Source organism: Phocoena sinus, chromosome 4 (assembly GCF_008692025.1).
Source record: "Phocoena sinus isolate mPhoSin1 chromosome 4, mPhoSin1.pri, whole genome shotgun sequence".
Taxonomy (NCBI): Eukaryota; Metazoa; Chordata; class Mammalia; order Artiodactyla; family Phocoenidae; genus Phocoena; species Phocoena sinus.
The window spans coordinates 72,536,140-72,547,309 of NC_045766.1; positions in this window are offsets into that span (position 1 = coordinate 72,536,140).

An 11,170-nucleotide genomic window follows, 5' to 3' on the forward strand; every position below is an offset into this window, starting at 1 on the left:
GGATTCCCCCATCCAGTTAATTATCACAACCACCACCTCTCTCTTTCCCTTTCTCTCTTTCTCTCTCTCCCTCTTTTTTTTTTTTTTTTTTGTGGTACTCGGGCCTCTCACTGCTGCACTGCTGTAGCCTCTCCCGTTGTGGAGCACAGGCTCCGGAGTGCAGGCCCAGCGGCCACGGCCCACAGGCCCAGCCGCTCTGTGGCATGCGGGGATCCTCCCCAACCGGGGCACAAACCCATGCCCCATGCATCGGCAGGTGGACTCCCAACCACTGCACCACCAGGGAAGTCCTCTCTCTCTTTATTGGTGAGAACATTTAAGTTCTACTCTCTTAGCAAATTTCACTTATACAATACAGTGTAATCAACTGTAGTCACATTGGTATGCTTTTCCTTACGTATATTCTGCTTGGACTTCTTTGAACTTCTTGGAATTTAATGTGTCATCAAATTTGGAAATATTTCTGACATCAGCTGTTTTTTGCTGCTTCCCTCTCTTGCTGGAACTCCAACACACATATGTCAGAACTCTTGATATTGTCTCACAGATTACTGAGGCTCTGTTAATTACTTTTCAGCCTTACTGCTCTGTGCTTCAGTTTAAAGAGTTTCCATTGCCCTGTCTTCAGATTCATTGCTCTTTTCATCTCCAGGGCCTAACTTACCCAGTAAATTTTTAATTTCAGTTGTTGCGTATTTCAGCTCTAGAATTTCCATTTGGTTCATGTATTAGTCTACTGGGGTTGCCATAACAGAATACCACAGACTGGATGGCTTAAACAGCAGAAAATTATTTGTCACATTTCTGGAGGCTATCCAGTAACAAGGTGTTGGTATATTTGGTTTCTCCTGGGACCTCTCTCCTTTGCTTGCAGATGGCTGCCTTCTCACTGTGTCCTCACATGGCCTTTTCTCTTGTTCATGTACCTCCTTGGTGAATCTTCTTCTTCCTGTAATGACAGTAGTCATATTGGATTAGGGATCTATCCATATGACCTCATATCTTAATTACCTCTTTAAAGTTCCTATTTCCAAATGACATTGGGGGTTAAGGCTTCAACATATGAATTTGGAGTGGGGGTGGGGGACACAATTCAGTCCGTAACACCACATAATGGAATATTATTTGGCAATAAAAAGGAATGAAATAAAGATCCATGCTATAATATGGATGACCCTTGGAAACATTATGCAAAGTCAATAAAACCAGTCACAAAAGACAACATACTGTATGATTCCATTTATATGAAATGTCCAGAATAAGCAAATCTATAAGCAGGGGGAGGAGGGATTAGGAAGGAATGGGGAATGACTGCTGAAAGGTATAGGGCTTCTTTTTGTGGTGATGTAAATGTTCAAAAATTGCTGTGGTAATGGTTGTACAACTCTGTGAATATGCTAAAAACTCCTGACTTGTTCATTTAAAATGAGTCACTTGTATGATATATGAATTATATCTCAGTAAAGCTGTTATAAATATATACTGTATGATTCCATTTGTTAAAATTTCAAAAATAAGCAAAATTAATGTATAATGAGATAGTGGTTATCTTTTAGGAGGAGAGAGAAAGCAGTAAATGGGAGGGGCCACAAAGGCCATGACAAATCTGGCATGTTAGCAATATTCTATTTTTTAAATTTGGGTTAAGTTTACATGAATGTGTTCATTTTACAATAAATCATTAAAAGGAAAAACACCATTTCCCCTCTATATACAATACTTCTGACACCAGATGTGTGGGGTTTTCCACACCAAACAATTCTCCAGTTCTTGGCACACACCTGCTGGATGTCCTACAATTTAACTCAGTTCTAAAACTAACTGCCCGGAGTTGGCATAGACCCACAGGTTAAGGGCTCAGTCACCCAAGATTGCCTCACTTAAGGCACCAATCAGAAGTCCCAAACTGTCACTTGTACCTCTGAATGACTGGCTATAAATCCAGGGTTCCTGCGACCCCCTCCTCAAGTTTGATGGTTTGGTAGAATGGCTCACAGAACCCAGGAACACAGCTTACTTACTATTACCAATTGATTACGAAGCATATATTAAAGAATACAAATGAATAGCCAGTTGAAAAGATACATAGGGTGAGGTTCAGAAGGGTCCCAAGCATAGGAGATTTTGTCCCTGTAGAGTTGGGAGTGCACCACCCTACTGGCATATGGATGTGTTCTTGCTCACCAAACTGGAAGCTCTCCAAACCCCTTTGGTTAGGATTTTTATGGAGGCTTCATTACAACAGGTATAATGGATTAAGTCACTGGCATTAGTGGTTAACTTAACCTTTAGCTACTCTTCTTTCCCCAGAGGTTGAGGAGTAGAGCTGAAAATTCCAACCCTCTAATCACGTGGTTGATTCTCCTGGCAACCAGCTCCACATCTTTAGGGGCTTTCTAAAAATTGGCTCACGGGTGGGATAGGGAGGGTGTGGGGGGAGATGCAAGAGGGAGGAGATATGGGGATATATGTATAGGTGTAGCTGACCCACTTTGTTATACAGCAGAAACTAACACACCATTTTAAAGCAATTATACTCAAATAAAGATGTTTAAAAAAATGAATAAAAATTCCTGGCAAAAAAATAAATAAAAAATTAAAAATAGACCCATCACCAGTCCCTCCCATCAGGAAACTTGCACAAGCCTCTTAGAAAGCCTCATCCACCAGAGGGCAAACAGCAGAAGCAAGAAGAACAAAAATCCTGCAGCCTGTGGAACAAAAACCAAATTCACAGAAAGACAGACAAGATGAAAAGGGCTATGAACCAGATGAAGGAACAAGATAAAACCCCAGAAAAACAACTAAATGAAGTGGAGATAGGCAACCTTCCAGAAAAAGAATTCAGAATAATGATACTGAAGATGATCCAGGACCTTGGAAAAGGAATAGAGGCAAAGATAGAGAAGATGCAAGAAATGTTTAACAAAGAGCTGGAAGAATTAAAGAACAAACAAACAGAGATGAACAATACAATAACTGAAATGAAAAATACACTAGAAGGAATCAATAGTAGAATAACTGAGGCAGAAGAACAGATAAGTGACCTGGAAGACAGAATGGTGGAATTCACTGCTGCTGAACAGAATAAAGAAAAAAGAATGAAAAGAAATGAAGACAGCCTAAGAGACCTCTGGGACAACATTAAACACAACATTCGCATCATAGGGGTCCCAGAAGGAGAAGAGAGAGAGAAAGGACCTGAGAAAATATTTGAAGAGATTATAGTCGAAAAATTCCCTAACATGGGAAAGGAAATAGCCACCCAAGTCGAGGAACTGCAGAGAGTTCCATACAGGAGAAACCCAAGGAGAAACACATAGAGACACATAATAATCAAACTGTCAAAAATTAAAGACAAAGAAAAATTATTGAAAGCAGCAAGGGAAAAATGACAAATAACATACAAGGGAACTCCCATAAGGTTAACAGCTGATTTCTCAGCAGAAACTCTACAAGCCAGAAGGGAGTGGCATGACATATTTAAAGTTATGAAAGGGAAAAACCTACAATCAAGATGACTCTACCCTGCAAGGACCTCATTCAGATTTGATGGAGAAATCAAAAGCTTTACAGACAAGCAAAAGCTAAGAGAATTCAGCACCACCAAACCACCTCTACAAGAAATGCTAAAGGAACTTCTCTAAGTAGAAAATACTAAAGAAAAGGACTTACAAAAACAAACCCAAAACAAGTAAGAAAATGGTCATAGGAACATATATATCGATAATTACCTTAAACGTGAATGGATTAAATGCTCCAACCAAAAGACACAGGCTTGCTGAATGGATACAAAAACAAGACCCATATACATGCTGTCTATAAGAGACCCACTTCAGACCGAGGGACACATACAGACTGAAAGTGAGGGCATGGAAAAAGATATTCCATGCAAATGGGAATCAAAAGAAAGCTGGAGTAGCAATACTCATATCAGATAAAATAGACTTTAAAATAAAGAATGTTACAAGAGACAAGGAAGGCCACTACATAATGATCAAGGGCTCAATCCAAACAGAAGATATAACAATTGTAAATATTTATGCACCCAACATAGGAGCACCTCAATACATAAGGCAACTGCTAACAGCTATAAAAGAGGAAATTGACAGTAACACAATAATAGTGGGGACTTTAACACTTCACTTACTCCAATGGACACATCATCCAGACAGAAAATTAATAAGGAGACACAAGCTTTAAATGACTCAATAGACCAGGTAGATTTAATTGATATTTATAGGACATTCCATCCAAAAACAGCAGATTACACTTTCTTCTCAAGTGGGAATGGAACATTCTCCAGGATAGATCACATCTTGGGTCACAAATCAAGCCGCAGTAAATTTAAGAAAATTGAAATCAAATCAAACATGTTTTCTGATCACAGTGCTCTGAGATTAGAAATGAAGTACAGGGAAAAATATGTAAAAAAGACAAACACATGGAGGCTAAACAATACGTTACTAAATAGCCAAGAGATCACTGAAGAAATCAAAGAGGAAATCAGAAAATACCTAGAGACAAATGACACTGAAAACACAACAATCCAAAAACTATGGGATGCAGCAAAAGCAGTTCTAAGAGGGAAGTTTATAGCTATACAAGCCTACCTCAAGATATAAGAAAAATCTCAAATAAAATATCTAACCTTACAACTAAAGGAACCAGAGAAAGAAGAACAAAACCCAACGTTAGCAGAAGGAAAGAAATCATAAACTCAGAGCAGAAATAAATGAAATAGAAACAAAGAAAACAATAGCAAAGACCACGAAAACTAAAAGCTGGTTATTTGAGAAGATAAACAAAATTGATAAATCATTACCCAGACTCATCACGAAAAAGAGGGAAAGGACTCAAATCAATACAATTAAAAATGAAAAAGGAGAAGTTACAACAGACACTGCAGAAATACAAAGCATCCTAAGAGATTACTACAAGCAACTCTATGCCAATAAAATGGACAACCTGGAAGAAATGGACAAATTCTTCCAAAGGTATTACCTTCCAAGACTGAACCAGGAAGAAATAGAAAATATGAACAGACCAATCACAAGTAATGAAATTGAAACTGTGATTAAAAATCTTCCAACAAACAAAAGTCCAGGACTGGATGGCTTCACAGGTGAATTCTATCAAACATTTAGAAAAGAGCTAACACCCATCCTTCACAAACTCTTACAAAAAACTGTGGAGGCAGGAACACTCCCAAACTAATTCTATGAGGCGACCATCACCCTGATACCAAAACCAAAGATACTACAAAAAAAGAAAATTACAGACCAATATCACTCATGAATATAGATGCAAAAATCCTCAACAAAATACTAGCAAACAGAATCCACCAATACATTAAAAGGATCATACACCATGATCAAGTAGGATTTATCCCAGGGATGCAAGGATGCTTCAGTATACTCAAATCAATCCATGTGATACACTGTATTAACAAATTGAAGAATAAAAACCATATGATCATCTCAATAGATGCAGAAAAAGCTTCTGACAAAATTCAACACCTATTTATGATAAAAACTCTCCAGAAAGTGGGCATAGAGGGAACCTATCTCAACATAAGAAAGGCCATATATGACAAACCCACAGCAAACATCATTCTCAATGGTGAAAAACTGGAAGCATTTCCTCTAACATCAGGAATGACACAAGGATGTCCACTCTCACCACTATTATTCAACATAGTTTTGGAAGTCCTAGCCATGGCAATCAGAGAAGAAAAAGAAATAAAAGGAATACAAATTGGAAAAGAAGTAAAACTGTCACTGTTTGCAGATGACATGTTACTATACATAGAGAATCCTAAAGATGCCACCAGAAAACTACTAGAGTTAATCACCGAATTTGGTAAAGTTGCAAGATACAAAATTAATGCACAAAAATCTCTTGCATTCCTATATACCAATGATGAAAACTCTGAAAGAGAAATTAAGGAATCACTCACATTTACCATTGCAACAAAAAAAATACCTAGGAATAAACTTATCTAGGGAGACAGAACACCTATATGCAGAAAACTATAAGACACTGATGAAAGAAATTAAAGATGATACCAACAGATGGAGAGATATACCATGTTCTTGGATTGGAAGAATCAATATTGTGAAAATGACTATACTACCCAAAGCAATCTACAGATTCAGTGCAATCCCTATGAAATTACCAGTGGCATTTTTTACAGAACTAGGACAAAAAATCTTAAAATTTGTATGGTGACACAAAAGACCCTGAATAGCCAAAGCAGTCTTGAGGGAAAAAAACGGAGCTGGAGGAATCAGACTCTCTGACTTCAGACTATACCACAAAGCTACAGTAATCAAAACAATATGGTACTGGCACAAAAACGGAAATACAGATCAATGGAACAAGATAGAAAGCCCAGAGATAAACCCACACACCTATGGTCAGCTAATCTATGACAAAGGAGGCAAGGATATACAATGGAGAAAAGACAGTCTCTTCAGCAAATGGTGCTGGGAACACTGGACAGCTACATGTAAAAGAATGAAGTCAGAATACACCCTAACACCATACACAAAAATAGACTCAAAATGGATTAGAGACCTAAACTTAAGACCGGACACTATAAAACTCTTAGAGGAAAACATAAGAAGAACAGTCTTTGACATAAATCCCAGCAAGATCTTTTTTGATCCACCTCCTAGAGTAATGGAAATAAAAACAAAAATAAACAAATGGGACTTAATGAAACTTAGAAGGTTTTGCAAAGCAAAGTACAAACAAGACAAAAAGACAACCCTCAGAATGGGAGAAAATATTTGCAAACGAATCAATGGACAAAGGATTAATCTCCAAAATGTATAAACAGTTCAAGGAGCTCAATATTAAAAAAACAAACAACCCAATCCAAAAATGGGCAGAGGACCTAAATAGACACTTCCCCAAAGAAGACATACAGATGGCCAAGTGGCACATGAAAAGCTGCTCAACATCACTAATTATTAGAGAAATGCAAATCAAAACTACAGTGAGGTATCACACACCAGTTAGAATGGGCATCATCAGCAAATCTACACACAATAAATGCTGGAGAGGGTGTGGAGAAAAGGGAACCCTCTTGCACTGTTGGTGGGAATGTAAATTGATACAGCCACTATGGAGAACAGCATGGAGGTTCCTTAAAAAACTAAAAGTAGAATTACTATATGATCCAGCAATTCCACTACTGTGCATATACCCAGAGAAAACCATAATTCAAAAAGACACATGCACCTCAATGTTCATTGCAGCACTGTTTACGATAGCCAAGACATGGAAGCAACCTAAATGCCCATCGACAGAGAAATGGATATAGAAGATGTGGTACATATATACAATGGAATATTACTCAGCCATAAAAAGGAACGAAATTGGGTCATTTGTAGAGACGTGGATGGATCTAGAGACTGTCATACAGAGTGAAGTAAGTCAGAAAGAGAAAAACATCATGTATTAACGCATATATGTGGAACCTAGGAAAATGGTACAGATGAACCGGTTTGCAGGGCAGAAATAGAGACACAGACGTAGAGAACAAACATATGGACACTAAGGGGGGAAAGTGGTGGGGCGGTGGTGGTGGTGGTGTGATGAATTGGGCGATTGGGATTGACATGTATATACTCATGTATATACTGATGTGTATAAAATTGATGACTAATAAGAACTTGCTGTATAAAAAAATAAAACAAAAGAATAGAAACATTGTACATATTGTCAGGGATATGTGATCTAATGGATTAAAGGATACCAAATTTTATTGCTTTGAATTTGCAAAAAAAAAGAAATTATAAATAAAATATAAAAATTGCCTCATAAACTCAGGTGTTTTGAAAGTGGCTTGTTAAGAATAACAAAGGACACTCCTTTCACCTTTATCACTCTGTAGGTATTTCAGCAACTGGGGATAAAACCAAATATTACAATAAAAGATGCTTCTTTCACCTGCTTTAGGATCCAGGGAGAAAAAACAATTATAACAAGAGATGTTCCTATTACTCCTATCACTTAGGAAGTGATAAAGAGTTTTAGAAGCTCTGTGCCAAGAACCAGGACAAAGACCAAATATGTATTTCTTATTATATCAAAATATCACAGTCATCAAGCTTGTTGATTTTAAAAATAAGAGTCAGTTATTTTACCAGCAAAAATTGGTTTAATTGCGAATAGCAGAGAGTTGCAATTCAGGACAAATAAGCCACAGCAAAAACCATAGGCAAGTCCAACAAACAAAGGAGAGGAACGTTATTTTATAGAGAAAATGGAGGAAGTTGGAAAAGGTTGTTTTGAATGAAAGCACACTGAAGAAAAGTGAGGGTTCAGGGTGATGACACTTTCTCATTGGCTGAGTTGCTGGGGTAGTCGAATTCTTGTAGGATACTCAACATACACCTCTTCCTGTTGGGGCCTGTAATTGGTGATTTTTTCCTGTTGATGATTCTTCTGTTGGGATCTGTAGTTGACTTTGAGTGGTACTGCATGAGAACTTCCACTCCTAGCCTCTTGATGCCATTTTTAGTGAGGTTTCCCTTTATTAATTTTCACAGGTTTACAATATACAGCTTTCTGTGTGCATGTTACACTTAGATTTTTTTAAAATATAAATTTATTTATTTATTTTTGCCTGTGTTGGGTCTTTTTTCTGTGCGCGGACTTTCTTTAGTTGCAGCGAGTGGGGGCTACTCTTTGTTGCGGTGTGCAGGCTTCTCATTGTGGTGGCTTCTCTTGCTGTGGAGCACAGGCTCTAGGCACGTGGGCTTCAGTAGTTGTGGCACGTGACCTCAGTAGTTGTGGCGAGCGGGCTCTAGAGTGCAGGCTCAGTAGTTGTGGTGCACAGGCTTAGTTGCTCTGCAGCATGTGGGATCTTCCCAGACCAGGGCTCGAACCCATGTCCCCTGCATTGGCAGGCGGATTGTTAACCACTGTGCCACCAGGGAAGCCCCCGACACTTTGATGTTTTTAAAACCCTTATTAATTAAAAAAAATTCAGGGGGACTTCCCTGGCAGTCCAGTGGTTAAGACTCCGCACTTCCACTGCAGGGGGCACAGGTTTGATCCCTGGTCGGGGAGCTAAGATCCCACATGCCATGTGGTGTGGCCAAAAAAAAAAAATCAGGAGATTTGAAGTAGCTAAACCATTTTTGTTTTTCACCAGTTCATTAATGGAAGTTTCCATAAGAACCCCACTGTCTATGAACATGCCTATCACACAGACACAGTGGGGGTCAATAGCCAATCTAGCTAGTAGGGTCTGCTAAGATTCTTTGAGATTAATGTTTGAACAAGAAATGTCAAACAGATATAGGGGTGAAGTCTTAATTTGGTTTACCCCAGAGTAGGACCTGAGATGAGAATTGCATGTAGTTTGTGAGATGATTCTGTCACCTAACTCAGGTTCAGCCACTTATCACTCAAGAATCCAATACTGAGAGACAAGTGTTGGGTAAAAGGAAAGACAGCTTTACTGAGGAAGCTTGCAATCCTGGGGAAGAGGTGGACTCATGTCCCAAAGAACAAACTCCTGACTCCCCAGGTTTTACTCAGAAATTATATTGGAAAAGAAGGGGATACATCCTGAGGAGAGGGTTGTGGGTTATGTGATCAGCTCATGGACATTCTTCCGACTGGTTGGTGGTGAGGTACTCAGGAGTCAACAGCATCAACCTTCTGGTTCTGACTAGTCTGGAGTCTACGTGCTTGTAGGCGGGATATAATTAACTTCTTCCATCTGGCAAGTGTTTCAGTATCTGCAAAATAGCTCAAAGAATATGGCTTAGAATATTATCTATAGTCCTTGAGGAGGAACTAAAGGTCCTTGACTTTGTTTAGTGGCTAAACTATTATTATCTTGTCTTATTTGACTGTTTTCCTTTGTCTCCGCATTTTCTCACTTCTCTGATTAAATTTATTCATTGGAACTCAGGGAAGGCCTAGGAGGCTAAAGTTTTTCTACAGATAATAGGCTTGGAAATAATAGGCAGAGGAAATGTGTGTGTGTAGGGGTTCTGTCCCAGAAAGGCCCCATAGCGTCCTGCTCAGTTACAATTTCAGGAAGCACCCATAGTACAGAAGTAGGAAAGTGAGACAGAGAAGGGAAGATAGCCAACACAGAGTACAGGTTCTCTCTGTGGGTAGTTGAGGCTCGATCCCTCTAAAGTCCTTTTGATGATGGCCCCCATTTTAAAATACAGAAATGGGGGATGAGAGATATTAAGTAATCTGCACAAGCTCACAGAGTTAAGAAGTGGTAGAACAAGAATTTGTACCAATCTGATCAGAGACCAATGACAGTTTAGCCTGAAGGACACCAAGCCAGGTTTTAGAAACTGGAATCTAGAAATGAGGGAAAAGGAAACCAATGCAAGCAGGCTGCAAGCAAATGGAGTGACCGCCTGGAACTGGCACTGTGTCTGAATTTTGCTTTTATATGATGACTGGGTCAGGTGAAAGGTTGAGTCTGGTGATGGAGCTAATAAAATGTATGGAATTCTCTTTCAAGAATATGAGCTCAGACATTCTCAATGAATCCTTTTGTAGTCTTTATAAATTCATAAGTTAAAGAACCCCTTCCTCTGATGTACTGGTGTAGGTAAGTATCTGGACTGAATGCATTTTCCTGAAGGTTGCACTGTGAGCAATCTAAAAAAGTTGGATAAACCAGGTTGGCAGCCCCCCTGACAAAGTATCATTTTAACAAGCCCTATTTCCATCCACATGTGCTACTCTTACAAGAACTCTTAGGGCAAGGTGGCCATTAGTAAACTTACTATTGGTAACTTCATCTCTGGCAAAAACTCCTGGATCTTTTCCCTGGGTCAGAAATAACATTACTCTCTTAGTGTCTGTACTTTGAGTTCAGCACTCAAAGATAGTACTCAAAGTATTCAATTATTAGTACTTGATTCAGCTCTAGGATGAACAACAAAAAGCTGCTGCAGCTTTAGAAGCTTGTTTCTCAGATGCTTGTTTTAGCAGACCAAAGTACTATTTAGTTCTTGGCACTGCTGTTTAGGTCTTGAGTTCCTCATTCTTTCAAAGATCTGTACCCTGCAACAGAAAGCAGGCAGAAATCTAGGTTGCAGCTTTGCTATGAAAGAGGATTGTGGAAGAAAATATTTTTAAAATATACAACTGATAAAGTACCATTATTCAAAAT